We start from the raw sequence: 19647 nt of genomic DNA, 5'->3' as shown, positions 1-19647 counted from the left end.
CTAGGTAGGAGCGGATCATCATTATCCCTACTTGAGAGAGGGAGAAGCTAAGGCTGAGAAAGGAGAATTGACTTGTCTTAGGTCACACAGCCAGCCAGTGGCAGAGTTGGGAATAGGACCCAAGAGCCCTGATTTTGAAACTAACGATCAGATCGTGAATTTCAAACACTGAATGACCTGAATAAAGTGCTCTCAGATGAGCTCCAGACCAACAACAGTTCACAGTAATTATTCAGCAAGTATTTGAGGAGAACTGCAATGTTAGAGAGAATCATGAACTGCTCAGAGACGATTAATGCAGCAAAGCAGCAAAATTTGTCAACATATAACAGGTTATGACTTATTTCCTTGGTCTTAAAAGAGAACAACAAGGACCTGAATCTCCTCCCTGTCAATAACCCCCTGCTCAGCCAATCAGGGTAGAGACTGAGGACGGGAGGCTGAGGGTTCTCACCAGAGAGCCCAAAGGATGGCCCAGGTCACTGGTGGGGATCATTGCCCGAGCACTATTTCAGCCCCACATTTTTGGGTGGACCTCCCACAGTGGGAGCTGCAGAGCACTCCCCCGCAACACACACATATACACACACACACACACACACCCCGCTCCTGGTGTTGGGAGGGGAACAGGTGAAAGGACAAAAGAAGCAAGAGACAAAGAGAAAGGAGGGAGGGATGGATGGAGGAAAAGGTGAAACAGAAAGGACAAACCCTAATGTCCCCACTGATTCTATGGGACAAAATCCCAGGTGCAGAATAAAATTCTGCCTCCTTAAGTTCGTGTTTTCCATGCCTAGAATTCAACTGTCACCAGATGGATCAGACTGAACAGGTTTCAAACCTCGAGGAGGCTTCAACCTTCTAAACAGGGATGGCTGTTTTCTAGTAAAATCAGGAAAAGGGAAGGAGAAAACTCAAAAGAGGTTCCTCCTGGCACTCACGTCCGTGAACCCAAATACTCTCTCAGTCCTCAAAGAGAGACCTGGAGAAGGAGACTTGCTGAAGCAAAGCCACAGGGGTCTCTGAGGTTTCCCTGGCCCCTCACCCCTGTCCTGCCTGGCTGATGTCAGCATCTCTCTGTGAGGTCACCACCTCCCCACCACCTTTGACCAATAGTCTGAGGTCCTGCAAAAGGCCTTTGTGATGTCACTGCCACACCCCTCCCTTGCTGTGCTAATGTCCTGCCCCTGCCCAGGCACTATGGAGGTTTGAGCTACTCCCTGTGGATCACCCCACTCAAGGAGCGTTCGTTCGAGGAAGCAAGCCGGCTAGACAGGAAAACATCAGATGCTGCTCCCAATGCTACACTCAGTTTTTCAGAAATTAGTCGACTTTATGGCCAGAAGAGACCATTAGAGCATCTAATCTGACCCCCTGCATATCACAGGCCTCCTGTATGACACAATATCTACTTTTGGGGCAAACACATTCCAGAAAGATAGCTAGTCTTCATGAAATGACATCAGGAGATGGCGAATCCACCACTTTCCTTGAGAGATTGTTCCTGTGGTGAATCATCCTCGATGTTGAATATTTGTGCCTTAGTTGTAATATGAATTTGTCTCTTTTCACCTTCCAGCCATTGCGTCTTTTTACGCCTTTCTCTGCGAGAGTAAAGAGCCCTTTAATACCCCATCTTTTCTCTCCATTAAGGCCCTTCAACACTTCAATGAAGTCACCTTTCAATCTTCTTTTGATAAGCTAAACAGGTTGAGCTCATTCAATAGCTCACTAGAAGGCATTTTTCTCCAGCCCTCAGAACACTTCGTGGCTCTTTGGTCATCAGATTCCTGAACTGCAACTGGATGTGGTTCTTGTTCTTCTGCACAACATAGCTCCTGGAGAAGAGGGATCTGCGAATGTACATTCGTATGATACCTTTGTTTAACTGATGAAAACATAAACTAGACACTTAGAGGATTGGAACTGATTTCAGCTGATGGACAGCTTTGCTAGGTTTTTATGCATTTGGACAGCAAAATGTTGAGTGTTTACATTAATATCAAGCACTCCTGTATAGAGGAGCCCCTGAACATAATGGAGAATGGAAATGAAAATGTTTAACTTTAAAAAAAAAAAGAAAGAAGGTTATAAGAGAACACGGGGGTTTGAACTGAGGACTACGTGAAAACTGCAATTAAGCACTCTAACACTGAGCAATATCCTCAATGACAACAGGAGTATGGAATTGTGATGTCCAGGACTTTGAAGGACAAACCCTGATTCATCGAGGTCCTTTGCCATTCCCAGACCACAGGTGGTTTTCAAAATGGGGTTTGATTAAACTTCTTAAATGTGGTAAACACCACAGCTTGCACACCCATCGATATAGCTTCTCCCACTGACATAGCTGCCACCTCTTGGGAAGTGGATTAACTGCACCCACAGGAAAACTCTCTCCCCTCAGTATAGAGGAGTGGTTCTCAAACTGTGTCAGGACCCCAAAGTGGGTCATAACCCTGTTTTAATGGGGTCGCCAGGGCTGCCATTAGACTTGTTGGTGCCTGGGGCTGAAACCAAAAGTCTGAGCCCCACCACCCAGGGCTGAATCCCTCAAGCTCTGGTTTTGCCCTCCCCTAACCGGGGCAGGGCTCAGGCTTTGTCTCCTCTGCCTGTGCTCAGTGTAGAGGGTCTTGGTGTGTCTTTCTAGGGTCATGTAGTAAGTTTTTTGTTTTTTTTTTTGCAAAAAGGGGTTGTAGTGAAAGGAAGTTTGAGGAACCCTGGCATAGAGCCTCTGAATATGTCTAGACTTGGCTCCCTGGGGCAGATCAGACACTGAAAGTACAGCCATGGAGACACCACACACCAGCCTGGCCTAGCAGGCAAAAATCAAACCTCCACAGAAAGATGCCCATTGCTTTATAACCCGTCTTCCTAAGCCCTCAGCCACAGCCACTTAACAAAGGGGCTTTTCTACACTATGGTTCTGGTCTCACTGAAGGGTCATTTCCAATTGTTTGCTCAGACCAGCATTAGGGGAAATGGTGCCCTGGGCAAAGCTTGTACTTTGGCACTTCCCCATTGCCCCTGGACGATCCCCACTCCCCCTTTACCGCTAGCTCCTGCACTCCCAACCCTTGCACCTCCTTCACCCCTAACTCCTGCCCCCTCCTGTGCCCCCTTTGCCCTTAACTCCCTGTGCCACCAGCCATTGCCCCTCTCCTGCAGCCCCTTCACATGGCTCCAGTGCTGGGGGCCCCACACTTGTTCTCCCTTTCCCTGGGCTTTGGCATCACTATCCCCTGCTTAGCGAGTAGGGTTCAGTGGTCCCCAAAAAGTGGGGCATGACTCCTAGGGGGACACAGAGGAACATTCATGGAGTCAATGAAATCAATTGAGCTTCTTCAGTCTCTCACTGCAGACATTTCCCTTGTTTTTAAAGGCAAAAATCCTGATCTTTCCAACGGGAGCTGCTGCTTCAGTGTTCAGTTTGGGGAGGGATTTGGCTGCGCTCAGAGATCTGCCCGCGGGTTACAATCTGCGATCCGAAGGGCCGAACGCAAACAGCCTTTAGACGGGACCGTTTGTGCCGCCCCTGTGTGGCCAAAGATTAGAACTGACCAGCAGAGTTTACAGCTGGAGCCTGGGATGCTCCTGAACAAACTGGGCACGAAGCCTCTCGCGTGGGATCCTCGCTGTGCAGCAGGAGGCGGAGGGAAGCTGATTGTCAGGGCTCAGGGCAGCTCCCTGCCAGGCTGAGCCGGTGTCTGTGCTAAGCTCGGCATCAATCAGGTGATTCTGGGCAGTTCGGGGTCATGCTATCATGTGGGCGGCTTGTTTAGTTTACAGCAAAGGTTGAGTCCTACTTTGTGCACCGTGTGTGAGAATGAAAATCCTAAACCTCCCTTTGAAATATCGAATGCAGCAGGACGTGTTATTGTCCCTGCCCCCAAGCAGACAGACCAATGGTAATAATCTGCTGCCATTTTACCATTTTTGTTTGCTAAACTCCTTCTTATCTGCCCGGCCCAGGCTGTCCTCTGCCTCAGCTGCTGCTCCCGGCCTGCTCTAGAGTCAAACACGCAGGGCCCCGAGGGGAACAGAGGCTGGGACAGGGCAGCAGACTGGGCTGGGCTGGGAAGATGCTGGGAGTTCTCGTTCCCTGAGAACTGGCCCGGCTCCCTTCTCAACAGCAAACAAATCAATTCCACGTCCCCTCCCCAGAAAAACCAGCCTGGAGCCAAGGGCAGCAGGGGACGATTCCCTGCAGTTCCCACCGAGGCAGGAGAGATAACAGGCAGTTCCAGTTTAAGCTCAGTGTTTTTAACAATTTCTACAACATTAAATAACCCTTTAATCATAGTGTCACCATCCATAAAATTGCTTCAGCCTCCTAAGTGCCCAACTAAACATCTCTTCAAATCCAAGGGAGTGGAGATCACTCAATGTTCAGAGTCATCCCACATAAAAGAACCATGTTGTGGTACATACTGGCCCCATCACGTGGCCATCGCCTTTCCCTCCTCCTCCAGAGTCAGAATGTGACCAGCTCCCACTGAGGGGGTGCAACACCCCTCCCTTGGTCTCTATGCCAGAGCTCCTATCAGCTCAGCGTCCTTCCCACAAGAGTTGGCTGCTGAGAGGGTTGTGATGGGGTAAATGAAGGCAGAGGAGGATTGTTCCTCATGGGTTTTCTTTGTGTGGCCCTGTGATCCTGCTGGAGGAAGCATCATTTGTGCTTGTTTCAGTAGCTTGAGTTGGTCTCAGGTTGTGACCCTGAGTACAGGAATTCCTGCACTCTCTGCTCTTAGCCCCTCAGGGAACGGACAATGGAGCAGCTTCAGAAATTGGATAGAAAGTAGCCTAAGAAAGTGTAACATAAGTGAGAAGAAAAACAGCATCTGCCCCTCCCTGGTGGTTAGGATTTGGCACTTTTACTGCCAAGGCCTGGGTTCAATTCCCAGTCAGGGAAAAGTGACTTTAAACCAAAACTGTTTTTGTTATTCTTCACTTACAACATAAACGAATCCATGGTATTTTCCTGATTCCCCCCATCTTCCCAGTGTCTCCATGGCAGGGCTGGCTCCAGGCACCAGCCCAGCAAGCAGGTGCCTGGGGCGGTCAATGGAAAGGGGAGGCTTCAGCAGCAATTCGTCCCTCTCAGAGGGAAGGACTTGTGGCCAAAAGCAGCAGAGGTAGAGCTGCCATTGATTGCAGCTTTTTTATTTTTTTTTCCACTTGGGGTGGCAAAAACACTGGAACTGGCCCTGCTCCATGAAAGACAATTTGTTAAATCCCAGATGAGTGGAGTTAAATCAGTTCTCAGCCTGAGTTCTTAGGTCTTAATCCTGAGGATATTGTCCCATCATGGGGCCATTTCCCTCCTCTCTTTCATACAGAAACACAATTTTCTTTGCACAGACACAGGAACAGCAAGATCCTTCTCTGTCCCTTGTGCAAAGCAGGGGGCCAAATTCCATGGAAACAATGGACAAGCAGGGGGCCCTGGGCACATCCAGCCCTGGCCGTGAGATGTTCCCTCCCCTCTTTCTTTATGCCTCTGTTGTTATTTCATGGATTGTCTGGGATGGGGGAAAAGCTGAGTTCACTCCAGGTGGAGGGTAAAAAGGACCCTGAAAATCTCAGGCCCCAACCCCTGCTACCAGGATCACTGAGGTGCTGGGGATTTGAGTAGGAAAGGGACGGTGTGAATTGTCAAGGTGGGGAATGAATAACAATCTACAACTAGATCCACCTCATTAATCACTGACACAGGCTAATCCTGCTGCAGATAGAAGGGCTCTTCCAAGGCTCTATCTTGCTTTCTCCAATGCCATGAAAGCCTGTCTTTTGCCCGCTAGCTGTTGTGACTTGAGCACAAGAGGGGATGTTTGATCCAGAAGCCTGGCCATGCCTGGAGTCCTGTAGGTAGGGATGCGAGCTCCATTTCCTCTGAGTCCTGAAGCTGGGCTGCAGCCTGGCCTAGGAGGCAGCCCTATTGGTTGACCTACTGGCCCAAAGTCACTTGGGTGGTGTTGTCTTTCCCCAGGGATGCTGAAGGGCCTAAGGGAGGGAGGCTCAATACTCCCCCCATCAGTCAGGGTGGAAGAGGAGGGCTGCAAGAGTGGGCAGGTTGATGGCTGGGCCTTCTAGTGTTCGGTTGGGGATGAGGTGGGGAATGCGAACTGGGAGAAATGGTTGCTGGCCTGTGAGGAATGGCTCAGCCGGTGGCGTAAGTGGACCTTGTCATTACCTACAAGGTTGTCATGCTCAAGACCCATCTGTGGTGAATTTCCTCACCCAGGTATTTCCCCCTGCTCCACGAGTGCTGCTGAGACCGAACACGATGGCCTTCCACTTCTTGTGGGCCCATAGGACGTCCCTACCTAGTCAGGAGAAGCGTGGCTTTTCTGCCATATTAGAAGAGGGGTTGGGCCTGGTGGGCTTTGAAGCCTTGTACGGCTCTACTGTTTTGTGTTTCAATTTTCAGTGGTGGCTGAGCTGGAGGGCAGGTCAGGCCCGAGGGGAATGGTGGGGCAACCGCAAAGAACGCAACTGACTCTTCCGATATGGCCGTACTTTTTTTACCCCCCTAGGTGCAGCACCGGATATGGGATGGCGAATAGTGGGGGAAGGGGGATGCCCTCCCCCTCTAGTGTTCTTCTACCCACACCTTACACCCTACATGATTTTCAGTGGGTGGCTAGGTGGAAGGTGCTTGCAGGATGGCTTCATCCGCAACAGTGGCCACCCTCACAGCAGCGGCAGCCACAGCAGCGAGGCCCCCCCCCACATTTGGCTCAGTCTGAACAGAGGTCAATGTACCACTGGGTGAGACAGGCCAATTTTAGGGAGCTTCCTCTGATGGTGAGCAACTGTCCCCAGAACTTACTGACAGGAGCTTTAAAGTATTTGCAAATGTGCACGGCCGGCATGTGCAGAGCAAAGGCTGCCCGGGAGCACTGTGTCAGGCTCTGGCACCGCTTGAGACAATGGACCATCTTCAGCCACCAGGCGACCCAGGATCTAACGCAGGAATGGGATGAGGAAACAAGTCAAGCTGAGCAAGGCAGGCAAAAATTCATCTCGCCTTCGTGGGCGCTCACAATGATACCCTTTTTGTGTGCCAGAGCTGACAGAAACCTCCCAGACAGAGAAGCAGCAGGCCAAAAAAGCCCTCTACACCAACATTCCACACAAAGATGAACTACAAGCCACCAGGAACAGTATCCCCGATAATGTCACGGCAAACCTGGTGGCTGAACTTTGTGACTTTGTCCTCACTCATAACAGATTTGGGGACAATCTATACCTTCAAGTCAGCAGCACTGCTATGGGTACCCGCATGGCCCCACAGTATGCCAACATTTTTATGGCTGACTTAGAACAACGCTTCCTCAGCTCTCATCCCCTAATGCCCCTACTCTACTTGCACTACACTGATGACATCTTCATCATCTGGACCCATAGAAAAGAAAACCCTTGAGGAATTCCACCATGAGTTCAACAATTTCCATCCCACCATCAACCTCAGCCTGGACCAGTCCACACAAGAAATCCACTTCCTGGACACTACAGTGCTAATAAGCGATGGTCACATAAACACCACCCTATACCGTAAACCTACTGACCATTATACTTACCTACATGCCTCTAGCTTTCACCAGAGCACACCACACAATCCATTGTCTATAGCCAAGCTCTAAGATACAACTGCATTTGCTCCAACCCCTCAGACAGAGACAACACCTACAAGATCTCTATCAGCTGTTCTTACAACTACAATACCCACCTGCTGAAGTGAAAAAACAGATTGTCAGAGCCAGAAGAGTACCCAGAAATCACCTACTACAGGACAGGCCCAACAAAGAAAGTAACAGAACCCCACTAGCCATCACCTTCAGCCCCCAACTGAAACCTCTGCAGTGCATCATCAAGGATCTACAACCTATCCCTCACTCTCACAGATCTTGGGAGACAGGCCAGTCCTTGCTTACAGACAGCCCCCCAACCTGAAGCAAATACTTACCAACAACCACACAACAAAAAACACTAACCCAGGAACCTATCCTTGCAACAAAGCCCGTTGCCAACTCTGTCCACATATCTATTCAGGGGACACCATCATAGGACCTAATCACATCAGCCACACTATCAGAGGCTCGTTCACCTGCACATCTACCAATGTGATATATGCTATTATGTGCCAGTAATGCCCCTCTGCCATGTACATTGGCCAAACCAGACAGTCTCTACGTAAAAGAATAAATGGACATAAATCACATGTCAAGAATTATAACATTCAAAAACCAGTTGAACACTTCAGTTTCTCTGGTCACTCATTTACAGACCTAAAAGTCGCAATATTACAACAAATAATCTTCAAAACCCGACTCCCACGAGAGACTGCTGAAGTGGAATTAATTTGCAAAGTGGACACCGTTAAATTAGGCTTGAATAAAGACTGGGAGTGGATGGGTCATTACACAAAGTCAAACTATTTCCCCATGTTTATTTGTCCCCCTACTGTTACTCACACCTTCCTGTCAACTGTTGCAAATGGGCCATCCCAATAATCACTACAAAAGGTTATTTTCTCCTGCTGATAATAGCTCACCTTAACTGCTCACTCTTGCTATAGTGTGTATGGCAACACCCATTTTTTCATGTTCTCTGTGTATATATCTTCCTGCTGCATTTTCCACTGCATGCATCTGATCAAGTGGGTTTTAGCCCACAAAAGCTTATGCTCAAATAAATTTGTAAGTCTCTAAGGTGCCACAAGTACTCCTCTTTCTTTTTGCAGATAAATGAATGGAGGTTAAGTCCATGAATGGCTATTAGCCAGGATGGGTAAAGAATGGTGTCCCTAGACTCTGTTTGTCAGAGAGTGGAGATGGATGGCAGGAGAGAGATCATTTGGTCATTACCTGTTAGGTTCAGTCTCTCTGGGGCACCTGGCATTGGCCACTGTTGGCAGATAGGATGCGGGGTTGGATGGACTTTTGGTCTGACCCAGTATGGCCATTCTTATGTTCTTATGAAAGGAGGGGCAAGTGCCTATGACAGAGTTTCTGTAGTGTAGTGGTTATCACGTTTGCCTAACACGCAAAAGGTCCCTGGTTCGAAACATGCTGGTTTGATTTTCCCAGCTCCTACTGGCCTGTCCCTGCTGTTGTAAGAGCAGCAGTGATTTCTATGCTCAAAAGGTCTCTTATACTTCCCCTGCTCCCACTTTTGTCTCCTGTCCCTCTCTGAATGCCTGTGAAGTGGCTTTCCCCCTCCCGCTCCCCCCTGGAATGCTGGTGGGATGAATGGGCTGGTTGAAGAGCAGAAGAGCTCCCAGGTAGACAAGGCGTCTGGGACTCTAATTAGGCAGCACTCACACACCCAGAGCATGGACACTGCCCAAGGTGGAGTGTGACCAACCAGATGCAGCCAAGTCATCTCTAGTCGCAGGCCATGAGGTGCAGGCCCTTAAAAGGGAAAGGGCCCTGTGCTCAGGAGAGCACTCACAAGCTTGTACCTCCAGTGAATGCCCTTCGCCCGGACCGCCTGGCCAGTGGTTCTCTGCGTTGTATTTCATTGTGCCTCAGGAAGATTTACCTTCATCACACCATCCATAGCTGCGCTGTGGGACACTTACCTTGCCGAATCCTGACATCTCCAGTGCTGTGCCCGTCCTGGGAGTGTGAGTATGCGAGTGCGAGTGTGACACCCCCCACTTCTTCTTTTGAGCTTAGCTGTCAGTATAATAAATGTGCTGCTTTCTGCCAAACTCTGGTGGGTCATTAGTCCTCCCTACGCTTACTAGCTGGCCCAATTGTGGGTAACATCTGCGATAAACTCAACCCCTGCAGGGCAGAGGGTGGTGAAATGAGCTGAGAAAAAGCCTTGGCATCAGCAGGGGAAAGCTAGTGGATCTGGGCTGGTCACCTTTTGAAGCCTTGTGGCTTGGTCTCCTCTGCCCTTGGAGGTTGGCCTATGGCGGCCGGCTCTTGCTGCTGGCCTCCTTTGTGTGACTTGCCAAAGGAGGGAGTGGGGCAGGAATGGGGCAAAAGAGGAAAGTTGAGCTGAGGAAGGCAGGGCAGAAGCTAAGCGCCTTAGTGCGGCTAAGTGGGGTTAGTAGAGCGCCACCAGTCGTTCTGCAAAGCCTGGGGAGGTGCGGTTGGCTGCTGGGAGGTAGAATCCTGTGCCTGCCTCTTGGCTTCCCAGGCATGGCTACTTGCAGCCCAGGAGAAGAAGGACAGTTCTGGGTGAAAGGAAGACAAACAAAGCTCTGTGAGGAAATTTGGGTGCAGGGTGCTGGCTCTGCGCTGGGGGAGGGGGTTGGGGTGCAGGAGGGGTGGCGCTTACCCCGGCCAGTGCAGTTCCCAAAGTGCCTGGTACACACAACCCTCTGGCAGCAGCTCCTAGGTGGGCCGTGCCAGGGGGGTCTCTGCACCGCTGCCTGCAGGTGCTGCCCCCAGAGCTCCCAGTGGCCAATGGGGGCTGCGGAGTTGGTACTCGGGGCAGGGGCAGTGAATGGAGACACTCCCCCTACCCCAGGGGATGCTGGGACATGCCAACCACTTCTGGGAGTGGCACGGAGGGATGGAGGCAGAGTGGGCAGGGAGCCACCTCAGTGCTGCTGGCACATCTCTGCACACCCATTGGGGGAGGGGAGCAGAGGGCCTCCATGTGCTGCCTGGGGTAGGGGCAGTGCACAGAGCTGCCTCCCCTCCCGGGTCTATTACAGGAGTGGGTGGGTGGGGTCTTTTGGCCTGCAAGGTGCAGCAGGTCGGACTAGATGATCACACTGGTCCCTTCTGACCTTAAAGGCTCCGAGTCTAAAAGGGAGAGGGAAGTAAAGAATTTTTTTAAAATAAATAAAACAAACATTGTAATACCAGGATGACTCCAACAGCTCATTGTATAGTCCCACCCCTTTCTTCCTCCACTGGGTGTTTAATGACCTGCAGCACATTGATTCTCTCATTCCTTTGGTAAACTGATACAATGTGACTGAAATTAAACCAATTCCCAGCAGAGAAAACATCACATCCCTGCGTTGGCTGGGAATCAAACCCAGGTCAACTGCTTAAAAGGCAGCTATGCACACCACTATACCACCAATGCATTTAGCAAAAGTGTCACTTATGCTTGCCCAATAAGGCTAGACCCGCATTGAGGCGCTTTTCTGCCTGTTAAAATGTACTGGATTCTCATCACTAAAAAAAAACAAACTCCATCTTCACCTGCATTTGAACCATCAGCCTTTCAATTAGCCACCAAAGTTATTAATCACAGGGTATGTCTACACTATGGGATTATTCCAATTTTACATAAACTGTTTTTTGGAAAGATTGTATAAAGTCGAGTGCACGCAGCCACACTAAGCACATTAATTCGGAGGTGTGCGTCCATGTACTGAGGCTAGTGTCGATTTCCGGAGCGTTGCACTGTGGGTAGCTATCCCATAGCTATCCCGTAGTTCCCACAGCCTCCCCCACCCACTGGAATTCTGGGTTGAGATCCCAGTGCCTGATGGGGCAAAAACAGTGTCGTGGGTGATTCTGGGTAAATGTCGTCACTCAATCCTCCCTCCGTGAAAGAAACGGCAGACAATCATTTTGTGCCATTTTCCCTGGATTGCCCGGGCAGACGCCAAAGCACGGCAACCATGGAGCTTGTTCAGCCTTTTTTCACTGTCACCGTATCTCTACTGGATGGTGCTGACAGACGCAGTACTGCAGCGCTACGCAGCAGCATCCCCTTGCCTTTTGCAAGTCTGCAGAGATGGTTACCAGCCATACCGTCCCATCTGCTGCTTTGCAAGTTGACAATGACAGTTGCCAGTTATACTGTACCATTTGCTGCTGTCATGGGTTCTCCTGGCTTGCCTTGGTGAGGTTGGCTGGGGGCACATGGACAAAAATGGGAATGACTCCCCAGGTCATTTCCTTCTTTAAGTTTTGTCTAAAGGGAGAGTCAGTTCTATCAGGCAAGCCCACAAAAGAACCAGAGAAGCAAACGGACGCTCCAGGTCAGAGCCCCCGACATCTGGCAGAAATGATGAGCTGCATGCCATTCTAGGGGGTGCCCCTGCAACAACCCCATCCATTGCTTCCCTCCTCCCCCACCCCTCCTGGGCTACCGTGGCAGTTATCCCCCCATTTCTGTGATGAAGTAATAAAGAATGCAGGAATTTGAAACAACACTGACTTTATTGCCTCTGCAAGTAGAGCTCAAAGGGGGGAGGGGAGGGCAGCCTCCAGCTGCTATGATATTCCAGGCAGGACTGAATCTCCATTAGACAAAGCTTAAAGAAGAGAATGATCTGGGAGTCATTCCCATTTTTGCCCAGGCGCCCTCGGGTGACATCACCGAGGTCAGCCAGGAGCACTCACAGGACGGCGAGGACAGATACCAGTCCTAGTGTACCATCTGCCGTCCGCAAGGGAAGAGAAGGGGATGCTGCTGTGTAGCGCTGCAGCACCGCGTCTGACAGCAGCATCCAGTAGACATACGGTGACATTGAAAAAAGGCGAGAAATGATTTTTTTCCCTTTGCTTTCACGGGGGGAGGGGGGCGACATAAACCCTGAACCACCCGCAACAATGTTTTTGACCCTTCAGGCTTTGGGAACTCAGCCAAGAATTCAAATGGTTTTCGGAGAGTGCGGGAACTGTGGGATAGCTACAGACGTCAGTCGCCCCTCCCTCCATGAGCGTCCATTTCATTCTTTGGCTTTCTGGTACGCTTGTCTCAGCTCCTTAAGTTTCAGCACTGTATTGAGTCCCTGTTGTGGCCTCTGTCTATCATGGCCTTGGAGATTTTTTCAAATGCTTTGGCATTTTGTCTTTTGGAACCGATTTCTGATAGAACAGATTCAGCTCCCCATACAGAGATCAGTTTCAGTATCTCCCATATGGTCCATGCTGGAGCTCTTTTTTGATTCTGGGACTTCATGGTCACCTGTGCTGATCAGCGCTACACGCTGGGCAAACAGGAAATTAAATTCAAAAGTTCGCGGGGCTTTTCCTGTCAACCTGGCCAGTGCATCCGAGTTCAGATTGCTGTCCAGAGGGGTCACAATGGTGCACTGTGGGATAGTGCCCGGATGCCAATACAATCGAATTGCGGCCACACTAACCCTAATCCGACATGGCAATACCGATTTCAGCGCTACTCCCTTCGTCGGGGAGGAGTACAGATACCGGTATTAAGAGCCCTTTATATCGATATAAAGGGCTTCGTTGTGTGGATGGGTGCAAGGTTAATGCGATTTAACACTGCTAAATTCGATATAAACTCGTAGTGTTGAATGAGGCTAATCATCTAGTGGAACAAGCTCCGCAAGGGACGTGGTTAATTCCCCATCACTGCCCTGTGTAAATCAAGACCGCAGCTCTTGCTGCGGGACACCTGGTGTGTGGGTGTCCCTGTTCCCCCTTCAGAACCTCTGGTACATGGTGCTTCCCTCCTCCAAGTTCAAGATCCCCATCGTGTGGGTGCTCCCATCCAGGATCTCTGGTGGGTGTCTCTGTCCCCCACCCCATGAACTAGCTCCAGTGTGTGGTTTCCCCTGCCTGCCCCCATCCGGGATCTGTGGGTGTGTCTGTTCCCCTTTTCAAGATCCGTGTTGCTTGGGTGCGTCCCTCCCCCCAAGTCAGAATCCCCAGCGTGTGGGTGCTCCCATCCCCCCCGCCAGGCTCAGCGGGGGGTGTCTGTGTAAAAAGAAAGTGTGTTTCACTGTCTTGCCCAGGCTATGCTGCAGGGGCTATTCACAAGTGCAATCCCACTACTGATCAGCACGGGAGTTTTAACCTGCTCCATTTCTGACCTGGGCCGGTTCACCCCTCCTTAGGCAACCTGGGGACCCGAAGCTTCCCCAGGATCACCATATTGATGCTGAACTTAGTGCGGACACCTGATCGGCATAGCCCCCTGCAGCCTAGAACTCCCGAGCTCAAGTGATCCACAGGTCTCAGCCTCCCCAGGTGCTGGGATCACAGGCACCAGCCACAGAGCCTGGCTGATTTTATTGCTTGGCAGCTGGAGCTTTAAACTCTGCTTGTGAGCTCTGTGCCTTGGCCAGACGGGGACAGCCTGGAACTGGGAAATGCTCCTGCTTCCCACGCCCCCGTCTCATGTCTGGGTGCAGGCTCCTCTCTCCTCTCATGTAAGATCCCAGATGTTTCAGTGCCTCCCATCCCCCGTCCAGGAGCCCAGGTGTCCAGGTAACTCTGCCCCCCCTACAAGATCCTGGGTGTGTGGGTGCCACTCTCCCCCCAGCAGATCTCTGGTGGGTGGGTCCCCAGGGTGTGAGTGCTCCCCTCCCCCGATACAGGCTGGAGGGGGGTATAACTGGCTCTCCCTGTCCTGCCCAGGCGGTGCTACAGCAGCTGTTCACAGGGGCAGCAACCCCACTGTCACCCTGCAGCTTTAACCTGCTCCAGGGGTGACCTGCTTCACCCTCCTGTGGGAGCCCGGGGACCCCGAACTGCCCAGAATCACCTGACTGATGCCGAGCTTAGCACAGACACCGGCTCAGCATGGCAGGGAGCTGCCCTGAGCCCTGACAATCAGCTGCCCGCAGCCTCCTACTGCACAGCGAGGATCCCACGTGAAAGGCTCGTGCCCCGCATGTCCTGCCAGGTCCCTCTCAGCTCCAGCTTTCAACTCTGCTTGTGAGCTCCCCTCTCTGGCCAGACAGGGGCAGCACTAATGGCCTCGTCTAAATTTGACCCTTCAGACTGCAGATTATAACCCAGAAAGCCAAATTCTTCCCCAAACTGACAGTTGAAGCAGAAGATCCCATTGGAAAGATGAGGATTTTTGCCTTTAAAAACAAGGAAAATGTGCATTGTTCTCTTCTGTCTACAGCGAGAGATTGAAGAAGCTCAATTGATTTCATTGCCTGGAGGTTAAGAGGCGATTTAATCACTGGTTTAAATACGTTTTACAAATTCCCAGAGGGGGGAATATGTGATTTAAAGGGTTCTTTAATTCACCAGACAAAGATTGAACAAGACCCCCGGGGCTTGTAGTCGATGTCAGAAAATGCCAACTGGAAATAACCATTTTTTAACCGTGAGGCTAATTATCTAGTGGAACAAGCTCTGCAAGGGAGGTGGTAAATTCCCCATCACCTGCAGTTTGTAAATCAAGACTGCAGCTCTTGCTGCAAGACACCTGGTGTGTGGGTGTCCCTGTTCCGCGTTTCGGGATCCCTGGTACATGGTGTCTCCCTCCCACCAGTTCAGGATCCCCACAATGGGTGCTCCCATCCCCCCATACAGTCTCTGCGGGGGATGGAGGGTGTCTAAAAAGAGACCGTGGTACTGTCTTGCCCAGGCTAAGCTACAGGGGCTAGTCACAGGCGCGACCCCACTACTGACCAGCACGGGAGATTTGACCTGCTCCGTTTCTGACCTGGGCCGGTTCACCTCTCCTTAGGCAACCTGGGGACCCTAAGCTTCCCCGGGATCACCATATTGATGCCAAACTTAGTGCGGACACCCGATCGGCACAACCCCCCGTGGCTGGGAGCTCTGGGATCCACCCACAGTAGCTGGGAGCTGTGGGGTCCATCCGTGGTGGCATGGGCCTGTTGGAGCCCCTTCCGACACTGGTGGCTGATAGCTGTGGGGCCCCCACTGGCCAACAGCTCCAGTCTTGCTGCCCCAGGGCTGAGGTGGAAAATGTCACTGAGATCTCTGAAAGTCACAAATTCTGTGACCCCCTTTATATAATCTGAGCCTTAATCGTTGTTGACTGTCTCTCTCAATCTAGTGGTCTGCTCTAGCGCAGATGGGACAGGGAAGACAGACGCTCACCCCCCAGCACAGGTTTGGGCAGCAATGGCTCTTGGGCTATTTGCTGAGCATGCAGAGGACTTGTCCAGGCTGGTGGAGCAGCTCAGCCAGATGAGGAGCTGGAAGAAGGAGACCTGAGCAGCCTGAAGATCCCTCTTTTTCTCCACAGCCACTGCCTGTCAGCAGGATTCCTCCTTCTCCTCAGTGAGACCAAATCTAAGCACCTAGACAGCCGGTCCGTCCACTGCACCCCAATCCCCCATGCCTGAGCCTCCCTGCCAAAGTCCTGCACCTGGCTCCAGAGAATTATCTCACATCTCACTGGGAATTCAACTTCTTGTGCCCAGAGAGTCTCCGTCCCACTCAATAGAGGACCTGAGAAACCCAGTGTCTGCCTTTTCCAAATAAGTGCTTGGAAACACTGCTACATAGCACCTTGGGAGCCTGGGTGTTTCTCTGCTTCTCGCCAGCTGGGGAAAAGCCTCTTGGGGTAAAATCTCCTGCCCCACTGCCAAAGTGAGCACCTGGAGTGGGAACAGTAAGAGGCCCCACCAGGAGGCTGGCCCTGCTTTCCTACCATCTTCTGATGTTGGCCACAAAGCATCAGCAGCTGGCTGTGGGTGGTTTTCAGTGGGGGTTCGGCATGCCAGGGAGCAGCCTGGCTGGGTGTCTCTGTGGCTGTCTGCTGGCCACACATAGTCATGGTTCTCGCCTCCTCTTGCCCTACCCTTGGTTGCTCTGTGGCTTTTAAGCCTTCCCTTGGAGCTGTCAGCACCAGCCGCCTCTGTCCTAGGTGCCCAGAGGAGGAGAGGTGTGCTGGGCTCCAGCCTGGGACTCTGCCTCCCTCCTGCCTAGCCCTGACTATGAAACCTGGCCCTGACACTCCTTTCTTCAAGCGCCATGTGGGCAAGAGGAAAAGTGTGGTAGAAAGCACAAGGGCCAAACTTGTGGGCATCAGAAATCCCAAACACCCAGTCAAACCATAGCCACTTCTAAACCCCATTCCAACCAAAGACCTGGCTCCAGGGGGTATGAGTCACTCAGCACAACGTAAACAACTCATTCTTATGCAGCTGGAGATAGGAAAGCACTTGGATCTCCAGGGATTTGCCACAAGGTCCCACTGAGATTTGAACTCAGATTTCAGCCTGCCAACCATTACACCATGGGCTCAGCTTGTGCTAGTTTCTCTGAACATTGGTGACCCTATCATAGAATACCAGGGTTGGAAGGGACTTCAGGAGGTCATGTAGTCCAACCCCCTGCTCAAAGCAGGGCCAATCCACAGATAGATTTTTATCCCTGATCCCTAAATGGCTCTGTCAAGGACTGAGCTCACACACCTGGGTTTAACAGGCCAATACTCAAACCACTGAGCTCTCCCTCCCCCACAGGGCCAGCTTGTGTAAGGGACAGTTGGCCCTTTACTAAAACTGAGTGGGGTTTTTTGGTTGGCTAGTTCCCAGTCCCAATAGAAGGGGGAAGGGTCAATGGGAAATCAGGACCCTGAGACTGACAGGCCCCTGGGGCACTGGTCACCAACTGGTAGGGAACAAGTGAGAATTTGTTAATGAGTAAAATTCCTGGTGAAAATTGGCAAAGCTGTGGAGAGTTTGAAAAGTTCCAGTGAATTTACACATGAAGATACAAACAGAGAGACAACTAGAGAGAAAGAGAACATCACAGACTGCACAGGCCCACACAGACATAAACAAAAACCAAACCCACCCAGCACACAGAGCTATATACACAGCGGTGAGCTCCAGCCAGTTTGCACCGGTTCGCAAGAACCGGTTGTTAAATTTAAAATTAGAATTGTTCCAGGACAACCGGTTCTAAAAAGCTTTTAAATTTAACAAAGGCTCGGGCAGCTGTCTGCCTGGTCCCAGCTCACCTTCCTCTCTCCCCTGAATGCTCCGCCCTCCTTCTCCTCCCCTTCTCCTGCTTCCCACGAATCAAATGTTCACGGAAAGCCTGAAAAAAGCAGCAGCTGCAGCAGGCAGGTAAGCCGGGTGCGGGCGGGACGGCTCCCCCTGGCCCCGGCCGAGTGCCCCAGCCAAGTACCCCTGGCTCGGGCTGGTTCCGGCTGCGCGGCAGAGCAGCTCCAGCCCCGGTGCCGGCCCGGCCCGGGGAGTCGGGGCCCACGGCTCCAGCCCCGGTGCCGACCCAGCCCGGGGAGTCGGGCCCGGTGGCTCCAGCCCCAGTGCCGGCCCAGCCCGGGGAGTCGGGCCCGGTGGCTCCAGCCCTGGTGCTGGCCCGGCCCGGGGTGTCGGGCCCCATGGCTCCGGCCCCAGGCAGTGTGGTAAGGGGGCAGGGAGGGGGTATTCGCTGGGTTGTGGGGGGGTGGATAGGGGTCAGGGCGGTCAGAGGGCAGGAAACAGGGGGATTGAATGGGGGCAAGGATCCCGGGGGGCAATCAGGAAAGAGCAGGGGTTGGATGAGGTGGTGGGGCCACTCAGGGACAGAGAGAAGGGGTGGTTGGATGGGGCAGCGGTCCTGGGGGGCCATCAAGAATGAGAGGAGGGGTTGGATGGGGCTGCAAAGGGCAGTCAGGGGACAGGGAAGGGGGGGATAGGTCCTGGGGGGGGTGTCAAAAAACATGGGGGGTTGGATGGGGCATGACCCCCTGGGTGGGCACGACCCCTTCATGAGGTGAGGAGGAGGGAACCAGTTGTTACTATTTTGGCAGCTCATCACTGCATAAGAGAAAAGCCACACAAAACATAGAACAAATCCACACCAAAAATACAGCAAAAGCCCACAACAGGAAAGCACAAAAACCACATACCAAAAGAATACTTAGCAAAAACCAATCTGCATGCAAAAGTCACACACACACACACACACACACACAAAACTACACAAGGCATCCACCAAAATCACACAGGACCCACATGCACATCAACACAACAGATGAAAACCACACCGACATACAGAAAGTCAGGCAGGGTTTGAGTCTCACAGCGAAGAGGGTGAGCACACAGGTGGTTTGGGGAGCAAAGACTGAGGGGAGTCAGGGGCAGTGCCCTGGGCTCTGCCTGACCCCTCCTGACACAGGCGGCTGGTGGAGAGCAGAGCCTGGTGGATCTGTGGAATCTGCCCTGCTCTCTGTAAAACAAGGGGACCTCGGTGTCTTCTGAGCTGCAATTGTATTTTCTGCAGGTAAAATGATTGGCTGAAGCCATTTGCTTAAAGGAAACTAGTGCTGTAGGTGAGGTTTGAACTCACAACCTCAGCATGACTCCACTCAGCACTGCTCTGGAAGTACTGGGCACTAACCCATTGCACCACTGGGCCCTCTTTTCAGGAGCTTATCTCCATGTTTCATGGATGGATTAGCGGAGTGTGTGGGGGGGGTTGCATTAGCTAAAACAAATCCATATTAAAGGCTGCAGGATGGCAGCAGCAGAGGTGGGGAGCCTCCTTCCATGTGATAGAGCTGGTTCCCCCTTCCGTTGCTCAGGGGAAGGTTGGTGCTTTGAGCCCACCCGGTGCTGGAACGTCCCATGGGTGAGATTAACGGGACTCTTGGGAAGGGAGGGGAAGTCTTTTCTATCCCTGCCTAGCTCCATTGGTCTCCTGTGGCCCTTTCGGCTCTCTGCTGCCCTGCTGGGGAGATGCAGAGACAAGCCCCCATCGGGGTGAGTCACCGAGAGGCTGTGTCCCATGGCGTGTGTGGGGGGGAGGGGTAGGGGTTGGATTGGGCTCAAGGGGAGAAGGTTGTGTGTGACAGTGTGTGGGGGAGGGGGAGGGTGTGTTCCTTAGGATAGAAATGATGGAAAACACAGGGGCAGTGACAGTGAAGCCCCGTGTCTGAGTGTTCTGACCCTGTGTGGTGCTGCCGTTCACCTTCCCCTCCTATGGGCTCATCTTTCATTGAATCCAGCATTTTTTCACCTGTCCTCAC

This window comes from Mauremys reevesii, linkage group 12 (genome assembly GCF_016161935.1).
Source record: "Mauremys reevesii isolate NIE-2019 linkage group 12, ASM1616193v1, whole genome shotgun sequence".
Classification (NCBI taxonomy): domain Eukaryota; kingdom Metazoa; phylum Chordata; order Testudines; family Geoemydidae; genus Mauremys; species Mauremys reevesii.
This window is presented reverse-complemented; position numbering follows the sequence as displayed.